Source organism: Pinus tabuliformis, chromosome J (genome assembly GCF_031772625.1).
Source record: "Pinus tabuliformis cultivar Carrire ecotype Pingquan chromosome J, CPIR1, whole genome shotgun sequence".
Lineage (NCBI taxonomy): Eukaryota > Viridiplantae > Streptophyta > Pinopsida > Pinales > Pinaceae > Pinus > Pinus tabuliformis.
Genome location: NC_142295.1, coordinates 712,485,137 through 712,498,252, shown reverse-complemented (window position 1 = coordinate 712,498,252; position 13,116 = coordinate 712,485,137).

Sequence of the window (13,116 nt, the reverse complement as noted above, 5' to 3'; positions counted from 1 at the left end):
CACCTACAGGGTCCTGCAACGGGCTACCTCCTGGCTGTGCTATTTCTTCTTCTTGATTGCCCTGTTCGGTAACCCTTTCTTCCTCAGAGTGCTCATTTTCTTGGTTGCTCTGTTCGATAACCATTTCTTCCCCTTCCGGCTGGCCAGTCCTGGGCCCTGATTGCTCCATATTTCCTTCGGAAGGTCCTCCTTCTGGTTCTGGAGGTTCGTCTGCAATTTCAATTGGCTGGGCCGTTGTTTCCTGAATTCTTTCCAACCTTCCTCGTATCCGGGCCAGCCAAGCTGACTTCCTTGGTCTCTCAGGTAGGTCGGGTGTGCCAGCAGGTTCTCTGGGTTCCTCTGGTCGTTCTGGCGTATCGGAAGGTTGTTTCCATTTTGAAGCGGCATGTCTTTCTGCTGCTAACTTCTTGCATTTCTCTGATCATTCCGGCGTACTAGAGGACTGTTCAGGTTTTGGGGGTGGTGCAGCCGATCCTCCTTCGACTATTGCGACCAGTTCCTCCCAAGTGCTTTGTTGTTGAGTGAGACTGTGGCTCACTATCAACCGAATCAGCCCATGGTGGCTAACGACTGCATCTATGTACTGGGCCTTTTTCAGGCTTTGGGCCGCATCATGTAGTAGCGAATTTAAAAGTGCAGGGAGATTTACAGAACATTTTCCTTTTAAAACAGCTAAAAGTTTCAGGTGACGAGGCCTTACCACGTCTTTTCTCCCTTCGCAGGTGATATAACTTTGTACTGTCTTCGCTAGCTCGGTCCAGGGTTCCCCTAATGTTGTCGGCAGAACTCCTTTCCCTTTGACTGTCAAACTTTGGCCTTCGTCCTGGAAAATTTCCATAGCTTTTTGTAATCTTTCCTTCTTCGGCGTCCATATGGGTCCAGCAGCTAGTAATCCTCAAACTTCTGCGATGATATCCTCTGTAACCGCTATCCGCTTTCCTCCTACTATGGAGTAATTTTCCTGCAAATTCTGCAAGAATTCCAACGCCACGGCTTCATTTGATTCTTGCAGGCGGCTGAAGTAATTCAACCATCCTACGTTTTCCAGGATTTTGCGAGTAGCAGCGGAAACTGTCAGCTTGTGAGGTTCGCTTCGGACCGTCTTTCCGCCCATGATTCTTCTCAGAAATGGAACAGCAACTGCTTGCGGTGTTTGCGACGCAGAGAGGATGATCACCGAGCATGCAACTAAATAAAAAAAAAAAAAAAAAAAAGATCGTGGATGACAATTTCCGTAGAATGGAAGCATCATACCGTTAAACCATGTCATTCCTTCGTACATTGTCTCGCCCGAATGGTGTGCAGCCACGTAATCATGGAGTAATGAGATTACCTTCCCCCCCGCGATCTGATAGGCTATCCCCAGCCGTCAAAGAGAGGAGCAGCAGCCAGTCGGAGGTCCAATCATAAAGTACAACATATGAAATTATGCCATGTTTTAGAAAAACAACGAAATGTTGAAACCGAGGCAAAAAGGTAGATCGCGTTTTATATAAGAGCCTGCGTGATATAATGAGGAGCTAGGGGATGGGACGTCTATCAAGCGTACGAAGTCTTCAGTGGTCAGCGTCAGTTCCATTGCCATGATTGGTGGTAATAAATATTCATGCGATATATACATCGGGTGTGACATATGATATTTGCAAAGGATAAGAGACAGAAAAATTTAATATCATACCTGTTGGTGTAATTATTACGACTTCTATGCCATTAACAGAGCTCTGCTGCCAACAGGTGTTCATAACCTTGGCAGAGTTGTTTATTTCACCCTCCGGAACCATGATCCTTTGTGTATATTCTGAAGAGTGCTTTGTAAAAATGCAAGCCATTATGCTGGCTTGGTGACCAGATGGCCATAATGCCATTCACAAGGTAGGTGCGAAACGTGGTCAGGCTGGCTCGCGATGAGACCCCCTGTTCCAAGGTTTACTTGTTAATTTACCTTCGGACCGTATCCCTGGTGTGGTGGCCATTATGGGAATGCCACTTCGCTTCCATCCTTATGATCATGGTAGGTCGGCTCTTAATGAGACCCCCTATCGTGCATTTGACAATTTTCATATTTTGTTTTTGTTTTCTTTTGCAGAGCACCTTCTCTTATTTATTTTCACATAAGGGTGGTTCCGCACTCCTTAAGAGCGAGGAATGGAGGAAGAAGTCTTACGATCCCAACAGATAGATATAAATCGTTCATTCTTACTCCTAAGTAATGATCAAGAAAGATTTTTAGGGGAATCATCATGATAAAGATCACCAACCAGGGTATCGGTAAATGACAATGACAGCGAAGATGAAAAGTTTATGTCCCTCCTCTTGTCCTCTTATACATATTGGCTTCATAATGATAGCAATTTATGATGTGCTGATTTCGGTATATCATGGTTTATGTTCACCACATAAGTTCATTGCTGTATCTACAAGATTGAGGAGAACATGGGGGCAGAGCATCCTCCATAAGTTTTATAGCTCCAAATCTCGCTCTTATGGTTTGTGATGCTGCACTCATGGCCTAGGGCAACCCCTCCTTCCAGACTTGGTCCTAAAATTTAAAAAACAGTATTTTATTCCCTATACTCGACATTGCCCTGAGTTAAACGCGTGTACATGCGGGTCTGTGTATACCCAACCCGCGTGTATGTATTAAAACACTTAAAAAAATAATAAATTCCTTATTTTCGGGTGGAGATCGCGGTTTTACCTGCTGGATCACCTGTTAGTGCCTGTGGCCCAACTGTTCCCAACCAACTCCTAACTAAAAAACTACTTTGGAGATGGTATAAAAAGACATCAAAGGGAAGGCCAAAGGGAGAGAAAGAAGAGAGCAAGATTATTATGCTGAGATTTTCCCCTTAGACCAGGTCTGAAGTCCTTGGTGCTTTCTGCACTTCCCCCATTTTGCATAGGAAACCCTTGTTTCCATGTGTATTGGTGATCATTCATCCTTGATATCATCATTGAGTAAGACTTGGAAGGAGCTCTTGTTGGAGGCTTGAGGTTGGAACGAATCCGAGAGGAAGCTTTGCTTGGAGCCTGCTGAAGGTGTTCAGGTGATATCTTTCCATTATATGTACTTTATTTGCCTTTATATATAAAGAAACACGTCTTTGTTCCCGAAACAATCTTTCTTTATGATTATGAGATTCTTGTTTTGAATTCTTATGCAAGTGGTTACTTAAAGATTTTTATAACTAACTTTATAGCATAAAGATGGTTTATACATAAGTATTTGTACATGTACTATTGTGTTCTTTGATTTGTTTGTCTTACAGGTCAAAGGAAGAAGAAGGGAACTCCAAGAAGGGTTTGGACCCTAAAGGCCTTCTCGAACGTAGGACCTTAGGTACGTACCCTTAACATTAGAATTTGTTTAAAAGTAAAGATGATGGCTGTGTGTGTGTTTCTTTGAATAAGCAATTTTCAGTCTGGTAGAGTCTTAGCCCAAAGGACCCTAGGGGTACTTTCCCTTCATCCAGAATTGGCGACTCCACTGGGGACAACACTCTTGTTGTTCCTAGTTTGGGTAGTCTTCAAGCCAATCAAGGCTCAGCCCCTCTGTTTGTTGGCTCTGACTGTCTGATCTGTTCTTGAACTCCAAGCTTTTCCAGTTTTTGAGTCTGTGTTTTTTATTTTTCTTGAGAGATTTCAGATACGCTCTTTTTCTGGATTACAGAAGCGTATATACGCAAGTTGCACTAAGCGAACCTGCGTATACGCAGGTTTCCTTAGTTACAGTCGCGTGTACACGCATTCTGCACATAATTGCAGGCGTGTATATTACATAATTTTCAAGATTTATAAATTTTCTTGTTGCTGAAGGTTTGTCTGGTGGTTTGGGTCAGTTTCAAGCAGTCATTTTCCGGTAACAGTCCTCTGTTTAACAGGGGGCATCTTGTTCTGAACTCTCTCTAGTCATAAGGAGTATTAGTCTTGTTTTCGTTGATTGCAAGCGTCATTGATTTTTGACACACAAGATTTCTGTTTAGGAATCTTGATTGCTCTGTTTCGGCAGAGTAGGAAGATTGGGTTCAATCTTTGTGTCCATTTTGCTTTCATGACACTTTTGTTTGCTTAACGAAATCATTTTTGTGACCATTTTCTCCTTCGTTTCGAGAAAGTTATTTGTTATCATTTTCTTGAAACTTGTCTTTTGATCTTTTGGACTTTCATTGCTGCTTCTGATTGTCAAAAGCGATTTCAAAAACATTTATTTTTGTTGAGTTTTCATCATTTGAAAGGTTTCAAGTCACAAAAGTGTTTGGTCGCCTATTTATCAATCATTGGTGTCAGTATTTTTGAGAGCTTTCCGTTGAAAAAGAGTTTTTGGTTTGATTGAAAGAAAATCTTTTGAAATCTTTGGGTTTCGCTTTCTTAAACTTGCTTTTCATTTGATTTCCTTTTTTGCGAAGTGAAAGTGCTTTGTTTTTATCTTAAAACTTGTTTTTATTGTTTGGACGAAATGATTGGTAACATATCATCTTCTATCTAAGCATTTTAGTGGCAAGACAAAATTTGGTAAAGCAGCAACTTTCCTTCTTTGTTTTTAGAAGTAGTCTTTAAATCTTGCATCCACATATAGTTCTTGCATTAGGATAGATTTGCATCTCTTTTTAGGCATATTTAGTTTTTTTAGTTTTTGTGAGTGTGGAGTCTGATAAGAAAAAGAAAATTTGTTTATATTAGAAGTACCTCTGAACCTCATAGAAATTTCTCTTCATCGAAAACAAAAAGTGCATGTGCATGTAGCTAAGTTTTATTAATTTCTTTTGCGTCCATAAAAACACCACAAGTTTCATCTCCATTACCTTGTGACTTAAAGAACAGCCTAATAAAATCAAGCGCTAAATTAAAATCCACTAGAACTTTTTGTTTTAGTCAGTTACACCAACAAGTTTAGGATTTTAGGGCCTTGGATTAGGCGAGTGGAGAGTTAACTCTCCAAGGCCACATAAAACGTCAAACATAAGAGTCTGATTAACGAGAGTAAATCCAATAGCGTTAGGAAGACCAGGAAAGCTCTGGATCTGGGAGTTAAGCACGAGGGTCTGTGAAGACAGGGAAGAGAGATACCCCCTCTCCTACTTGTCCGAACTTACCTCACGACTGTTCCGCCTGGCTTCTGCAACGAGTTGGTACCCATAGTTGCCTCTCCTAGGGATCTACATAGGTGGCTGTGGAGGGGAATCCCGTGGCACTTGAGGTCGACGTTGTATCACTCTCAACAGTACTACTGGAGGGCAACCTTGCGAAGCTTGGGGGCTTGAACCGGCGCAGGCTGTTGTTAGGAGGTCAGCGTAACTTCCTCTGATACCTTCGCTGATAGGACTGGGCCCTCATCATCCCAGACTATCTTCGGAAGGCCCCTTGATTCACTTTCTCGTATTTTGGTGTCCGGTCCTAATCACCCGGAGTGGAAATACTTGGAAGTTGTTTGACTGGCTGTATCTTTAGGGACTTTATAGTGTGTGCTCTGTGCTCCTAGTTGGCTTAGCTTTTAATTTTTTGAGTCTTTAGTTAAGATCATAACAAAAAATTCAAAGTGGCTGACCGATCTCCAAGACGGTCTCGAAGACTTCGTGGTCTCTCGCCACCAAGTTTAGAGCCTTCTCCTAGAAGGCGCAGAGGTAGTACTACCGGTGGGGTCCGTCCCACGTCGGTTGACGCATCGGGGATTGATCCTCCTCTCGAGGACATTAGCGGCCAAGCAAGGCCTGGTACTTCTGAGCAAGAGAGGGACACTCCAGTCCTTTCTCGAGTTCGCTTTCAAGCGGAGGATAACATAGAGGTAGAAGAACTTTCAGAATCATTAGTGGTTCCAAATTCTCCTCTACCATTTAGTCATCCAGACGTATTGCAATACGTTGGGACTCCGTCACATAGACCAGCAAGTCCAGGTTACGCTACGCGCTTACCATTCATGACCACTACTGGAAGCATGGCATCTACGAGTGTTGCGGCTATGCAAACCCCTACATCGGTGTAAGGGGGAGGAACCATTTCCATCCCCTCCACTTCCTTGTTTGGATCTTTTGCGAGCACATCTCTACTTGGGTCTACCTCCATTCCATCCACGAGTGGAAATGCCCAAACCAATGCTTTTAGTACTACACTCTTCTCTTTTGGCACCCAATCACAGGGTATTCCATCAGTTCCGTTTAGTGCGGCTACGTCCATGATGGGCAGATCGGCCTCATTCTAGGGTTTTCCTTTCCGAAGTGGTCATATACCACATTCCAACCTGACGGTAGGATCCATGCCTTTTTCTTCTATAGGACAAAGCAACAATCCTTTCCAAGGTTGGAATAACCCTGGGGTTAGTAGTGCAGGAACTGGGAATCCATTTATCGGCCAACAAGGAAGTAGGCCGTATTCCACGGTTAGCATGTTTCAAAGTATTCCTCCCCTTGCTTCGGCTTGGAACCCATATCAGGGGTTATCAACTCCTTACCATTATTTAGGAGGAAACTTTACGGGCTATGGAGGTTATACGGTAGGAGTTGGTCAAACTCCGAATTTTGCTGGACCACAAGGCTTGCCTTTTGGTTCAGCCGGTTCTACTGGTCACTTCGGGCAGCCTGGTGCCTCCCAAATTCCAGGACAATCTTTTCAGAACTTTGGGAGTTCCGCCCAGCTTGGGTGGAATCCCCTAGGTCCTCCTAGGCTTCCATTTCTGGCAACATTAAACTTGCCAGATCTTACTAAGCTAACAAATGGTCCTATCAGATACAATCCGGCCTGGCCTCCGGTCCCAACCAAACTCCCTTCGGATATACCAAAATTCGAAGGGAAGAGTGGTGAAGATCCGGGCGATCATGTAACCACATTCCATTTGTGGTGCTCGTCCAACTCCCTCATCGAGGATTCGATTAGGTTGAGACTCTTTCAGCGCACCTTGACTGGTAATGCGGCTAAATGGTACATAGAGTTGCCAGGGGGCAGCTTTACATCATTCGCTGACTTAGCCAATATCTTCTTAAATCACTTCCAGTTGCCTGTCTGCTATGATGCCGGAACTGAACTTCTGGCCACCTTTCGTAAGGATAAGGCAACCCACATTTCTGATCACATTCAGGAATGGAGACGGAGAAAGAGGCTCATCAAAGCCGAAATCCCTCCGGAGTACTGTCTAGAGTGGTTTTTGAAGTCTTTGCAACCCGAGATCTCCAAGGATGTCTCCATGTCTGGGGTCTATTCTGAGGAGCAAGCCATTTTCAGGGCCCAGCAGTTAGAACTGATTTACTCTCAGTCTGGGATCCTCCAAAAGTACTTCCCAGATGCTCCTGGATCTAAGGTTGATTTAGCTAAGCCGAAGCCAGGTCCGCACGCGGACGGTATCGTTGGGTCTGTAGACACATCTACAGTGAATTTGTTGAATCAATTGCAGCAGTTGTCTTTACAAACTGCTTCTAACAACCAAGTCACATTGTCTAATCCTCCTGCTTCCCAAAATTCTTCCATTAACGCCATCCAATCCGATAACCCCAAAGGAAATCAAAATTCCAATGGGAAAAAGAAAGGACGTGGTAAAAAGAAGAAATCAGATGGGAAGCCTGATGCAAATAAATCCGGCAACAACGTTGGTGGTGGTAAAGGTGAGTCGAGAAAGAAAGTTAAGTTCCCTTGCAAGTTATGCAGCGGGGACCATCTAACTCATCTCTGCCCTAGAATTGAAGACGCTCAGTGCTTGTTAGGACAGCAAGGGACTTCTAGTTCGCAAGCTGTGTTAACTAACACGTTTCCCCAAGGGCAGCAACTTCTTGCTGGAGCGAATTCGAATCCTGGGACCTCCTCAGGGGGCAACCAGGAAGGGGAAAAAGCATCAAATGTTTTTATGATGGGTTCAAACGTCCATGTGACTACTCAGTCACGTGATTATGGTGAAGCTGAAACATCTAAGGATAAAACTGTTCCTGGAGGGAGTGACCTTCATATTGAACGACCTCCTGTTAAGACTATACCTAGGATACCGAAAGGTTCCGCCAAACGCGCGACGATTAACCCTAATGCTAGGGCCGCCCAAAATTACTCCATTGTGGAGGATTTGGCTCAAAGCTCATGTGCTATGTCCGCTTTGGAGGTTCTCCAGTCGTGTCCGTCTCAGAGAAGTTCTTTACTCTCCGCAATTGGAGCAGTCGATCCAGCTAATTCTTTAATGCTCTCTTTTGACATGTCAAATGTCAAAAAGAGACTCCCTCATCATATGGCTTTTCAGATAAAGTCTACATACCGGAAAATCAATATTTTTCGCACCGTCATGGATGAAGGAGCTTCCACATGTGTCATGTCCATGTCATGTTGGAAGGCTATTGGTTCACCTTCGGCTGTTCCTTCACCAACCGTTTTAACTGCATTTGATGGCCATTCTCACAAGCCACATGGGATTATCCTGGCCTTTCCTATATGTGTTAGAGGGAAGGTCGTTAATATCGAAGTTGAAGTCGTAGATGCTAACCTAGACTATAATCTCCTATTAGGAAGGAACTGGGTGTACGGGATGGAAGCCGTCGTGTCGACTCTGTTTCGTGTCATTTGCTTTCCTCATGAAGGGAAAATCGTTAAGGTTGATCAATTGGACTATTCCCCAATCGATCCTCAAGCAAGCTCCGACTCTACTATTCCTTTGGTGGATAACCCTCGCCCGCCGACTGAGAATTTAGGAGTAGGGATGTATTCCTCATTGATGGGTACGTTTGATCTTCCCTCTCCTTTTGCAAGAATCAATGCTATTTCATCATCCAAGGAGTCTCCTCGAGAAGAGTTCTTTCGAACTCATTATTTTTCTGACCCTTGGACCTTGCCTTCACCTACGACCACATTAGTTGAAGGACAAGTTAATGGAATGGCATTTCCTATATCTGCAGCTGAGCTTAGATATCAGTCTATCGTAGACTCTGCAGATAACCATTCTACTCCTTTTTCCGAAGAGGAGTTAGATGGTCATGTGGCCCCGGCTTGGAGCTTTGATTCTACCTCTGCCTTGGACTGCTTAGATTCGGTTCTACCTTCTGAAGAAGCAATCCTCGAAGTAATGATGGGTATAGATCGACCTTGGGAAGACTTACACCATCGTTCATATTTTCTTCCTCCATTGCAGGAAGTAGAATCTAGATTCTCTGAGCTCGTTGGTAGTGATGTTTGTACGGTGTCAAACCCTTTGGCTCCAACACACGTATGTGCCGAAGGTAATATGTCGGTAATCTCAAAAACGATACCTATAAACATCTCTAAGGATCCTAACATCATCGAGAATATCTTCATCGGAATTGAGTGTTCCCTTGAAGAAATTCAAATTTACACCGACCTATTCAAGGAATATCGTGATGTGTTTGCTTGGTCTTATGAGGAAATGCTCGGCATTGATCCTTCTATAGTCCAACATGAGATCAAGACGTACGAAAACGCAAAACCGATTCGTCAAAGGCTTCAGCCGGTTAACCCTAGGAAAGCAGCAGCTATCAAAGCTGAGGTTGAGAAGCTGCTAAGGGCGGGTTTTATATACCCTGTTCCTCTTACGGATTGGGTTTCTAACCCAGTCCCTGTGGAAAAAAAGCAAGGAACAATCCACGTATGCATCGATTTTAGGGAATTAAACAAGGCTTGTCCAAAAGACAATTACCCCACGCCATTCATTGATCAGATTATCGACGAGTGTGTGGGTAATGAAATTTTTTCCTTCATGGACGGTTTTTCGGGTTATAATCAAATCTCTATCCGTCCTGAAGACCAGCATAAGACAACCTTCATATGTCCCTGGGGTACCTTTGCATATCGAAAGATGCCTTTTGGTCTTAAAAATGTTGGAGCCACCTTTCAGTGGGCCATGTCATACGCTTTCCACGACATCAAACATGTCATCGAGGCATACTTAGATGATCTCGCTGCTCGCTCTTGAAAGAGAACTGATCATCCTAGTCATCTTCGATTAGTTTTTGAGCGATGTGGTTTCTAGAAAATCCGGTTGAATCCCAATAAATGCATTTTCGCGGTTACATCCGGTCGGTTGTTAGGGTTTATTGTGTCCAATGAAGGGATTCGGGTTGATCCCTTCAAGGTTGAGGCAATAGTTCAGTTGCCTCCCCCGTCCTCAATTCGTCAACTTCAAAGTCTTCAAGGGAAGGCTAATTTCTTAAGACGGTTTATAGCAAACTATGCCGAGATCACTAAAGGGTTCATGCGTTTGCTATGAAAAGGAGTTCCATTTGTGTGGGACGACTTTGCGCAGCGACCGTTTGATGCTTTGAAGAAAGCATTAGTCTCTGCCCCACCTTTGAGTCCACCGGATTATGGTAGAGACTTCCTTTTATATCTCGCTGCAGCAGAATCTACCATTGGTATGGTTCTAGTTCAGGAGGACGATGCTCTTGTCGAGCACGTGATTTATTATTTGAGCCGAGGCTTAATAGGTCCTGAACTCCGCTATTCTCCGGTTGAGAAATTGGTTTTGGCAGCTGTCCATGCTGTCCAGAGGCTCCGTCATTATATTTTGCTATGCAAAACTTTTGTCTTAGCGGCGGTCAATCCATTTCAATTTGTCCTCAGTAGGCGAGTGATTGGGGGCAAATATAATAGATGGATAGTCATTTTACAAGAATTCGATCTCGAATTCTTGTCCGCCAAGTCTAAGAAATCTATGGTCTTCGCGGAGCTAATTTCTGAGCTTCCTTGTGGAGAGGATATTGTTTATGAGGAAAGTTTACCCGACGAACATATATTCCTCATCTCTTCACAAGACCCTTGGTATGGAGATATCATTGTTTATCTCCAGACTTCGAAGTTTCCCTCTACTTTCTCCAAGGATAAACGACGCAAGTTACGTCACCTGGCTAAAAACTATGTTATCATTGGTGACACATTATACTGTCGAGGGGTTGATTCAATTCTTCGACGTTGTTTAACCTTAGAGGAAGCAGAGTCTGTTCTTAATGATTGCCACAGTGGAGCTTGTGGTGGTCATCTATCAGGGCTTGCTACAGCCCAGCGCATCTTACGTGCCGGCTACTTTTGGCCTTCACTCTTTAAGGACTGTGTGGAAGCGGTCAAACGCTGCCACCCGTGTCAAATTTTTACTCGCAAGATGCGTGCGCATCCAGCTCCCCTTTTTCCCGTTGTCACCGTCGGTCCCTTCACTAAGTGGGGTATTGATTTTACGACTTGTAATCTGCCTTCAGCGGCGAATCACAAGTATATTATAGTGGTTGTAGACTACTTCACGAAGTGGGCTGAGGCCATGCCTACTTATAAGAACGAGAGTGACACGGAAGCTTTGTTTTTTTTCAATCAGGTTATCTCAAGATTCGGTATCCCAAGGGAGATTGTCACTGACCATGGCAGTCATTTCCAAAACCAGCTAATGTTCGAATTGGCTCTTAAATTAGGTTTCCGTCAGGAGCATTCGTCACCTTATTATCCTCAGGCCAATGGACAGGTCGAGGTGGTCAATAAAACTCTTAAGACGATACTCCAACGGACAATCGATAAAAATCGGTCCAATTGGCACATTATGTTGTATTCGGCACTTTGGGCATACCGAACCTCCGTCAAAACGGCTACTGGTTTTACTCCTTTTCAGTTGGTTTACGGGATGGAATCTATCTTTCCGGTTGAATGTGAAATCCCATCTCTAAAGTTGGCTGTTGAGCTTCTTCCTGAGACGTCAAGTCTCGAGGAGCGCCTTGTTCACTTGGAACATCTCGATGAGCAGCGTCGAGATGCCGCCACGATGAATGAGGCCCATAAGAAAAGGGTCAAAACACAGTATGACAAGTCTGTCCGTCCTCGTGTCTTTTCTGAAGGTGACCTTGTCTTGGTCTATGACCAAGATAAGGATGCCTTGGGGGCAGGCAAATTTAAGCCTATGTGGTATGGTCCTTTCATTATCAAACGAGTTTTAGAAAAAGGATCGTATGAGTTAATTGATTTCGAAGGAAACAAGCTGGAGGAGCCCCGAAATGGGCTCTACCTAAAGAAGTACTTTGCTTAGTTCAGGCTGGGCAATGACTTCTTTGTATTTTATGTATATATTTATGCATATATTGTCGAGCGTTTTCTGATATCAGTGCTTTTTGGTCTGCTGTGGCAGGTGCTGATGGATGATTTGGTCTATTTTGGGTTCGCCGACGGTGCTAGTCGGCACACTCGGAATCTTGCTTCCGCAGCTTGGGTACTTTGTTACCCAACTGGTCAGTTGATGATATCGAGAGGCGTGTGTATCGGTCCTGCTTCAAACAATATGGCCGAGTATACGGCTGTTATCAATTTATTATCCGAGGCAATCTCTTATGGGATCGACTCGTTGGTAGTATATCTTGATTCTCAATTGATAGTGTCTCAGTTAAATAACATTTATCGGGTTAGAGATCCATTATTAGATCGCCAATATTTAAGCGTGAGGTTGTTGCAAAGATCATTTATTTACATTAATTATTTGCACATTCCAAGATCTCAAAATTGGTTAGCTGATTTTATCACTAATCAAGCATTAGACTGGCATATCAATCATTCATCATCATAAAATCATGCATCAAAAGGTCAAATTGTATATATATATATATATATATATATATATATATATATATATATATATATCGCAAAGCGTCTCGAGTGTACATATGTGTGTCCAAAAATATACAAAATTGGGACTCAAATGCCCATAATCATGTCAGGCATATCTAGCGCCTCGGCTCAGGATGAGCATCTAAGTATGTCACTATAGTGTGGGCCACGCACCGAAAGATGCGAACCCAGTCACGTGGCATGCCAACCACATGACGCTGCATATCTAGAGGAAGGTCCTCTATCTCGGCCATCGGTACTTGGCAGCTCAATCTCGCCAAGTGTCGCTGGACGTTGTTTAAGGTCCGTTCCGCATCCGCAGCCGCCTCTTCGGCTCCTCGGCCACGCCGTCCATGACGCGGGAATCCATCTAGTCGTACGGGCCCAATGTCTAGAACATGATCATCATATTAGTCATTTGAATCTCATCGAAAAATATTTTTCAAAGTTCATCATTATATTTGAAAAATCCAAAAAAAATCATAAAAATCAAAAATCTTACCAATCTCGCCCCATGCTGCATCCGGTGGTAACACTAGATCAGGATCTCCTCGGAAATCCAGTCCG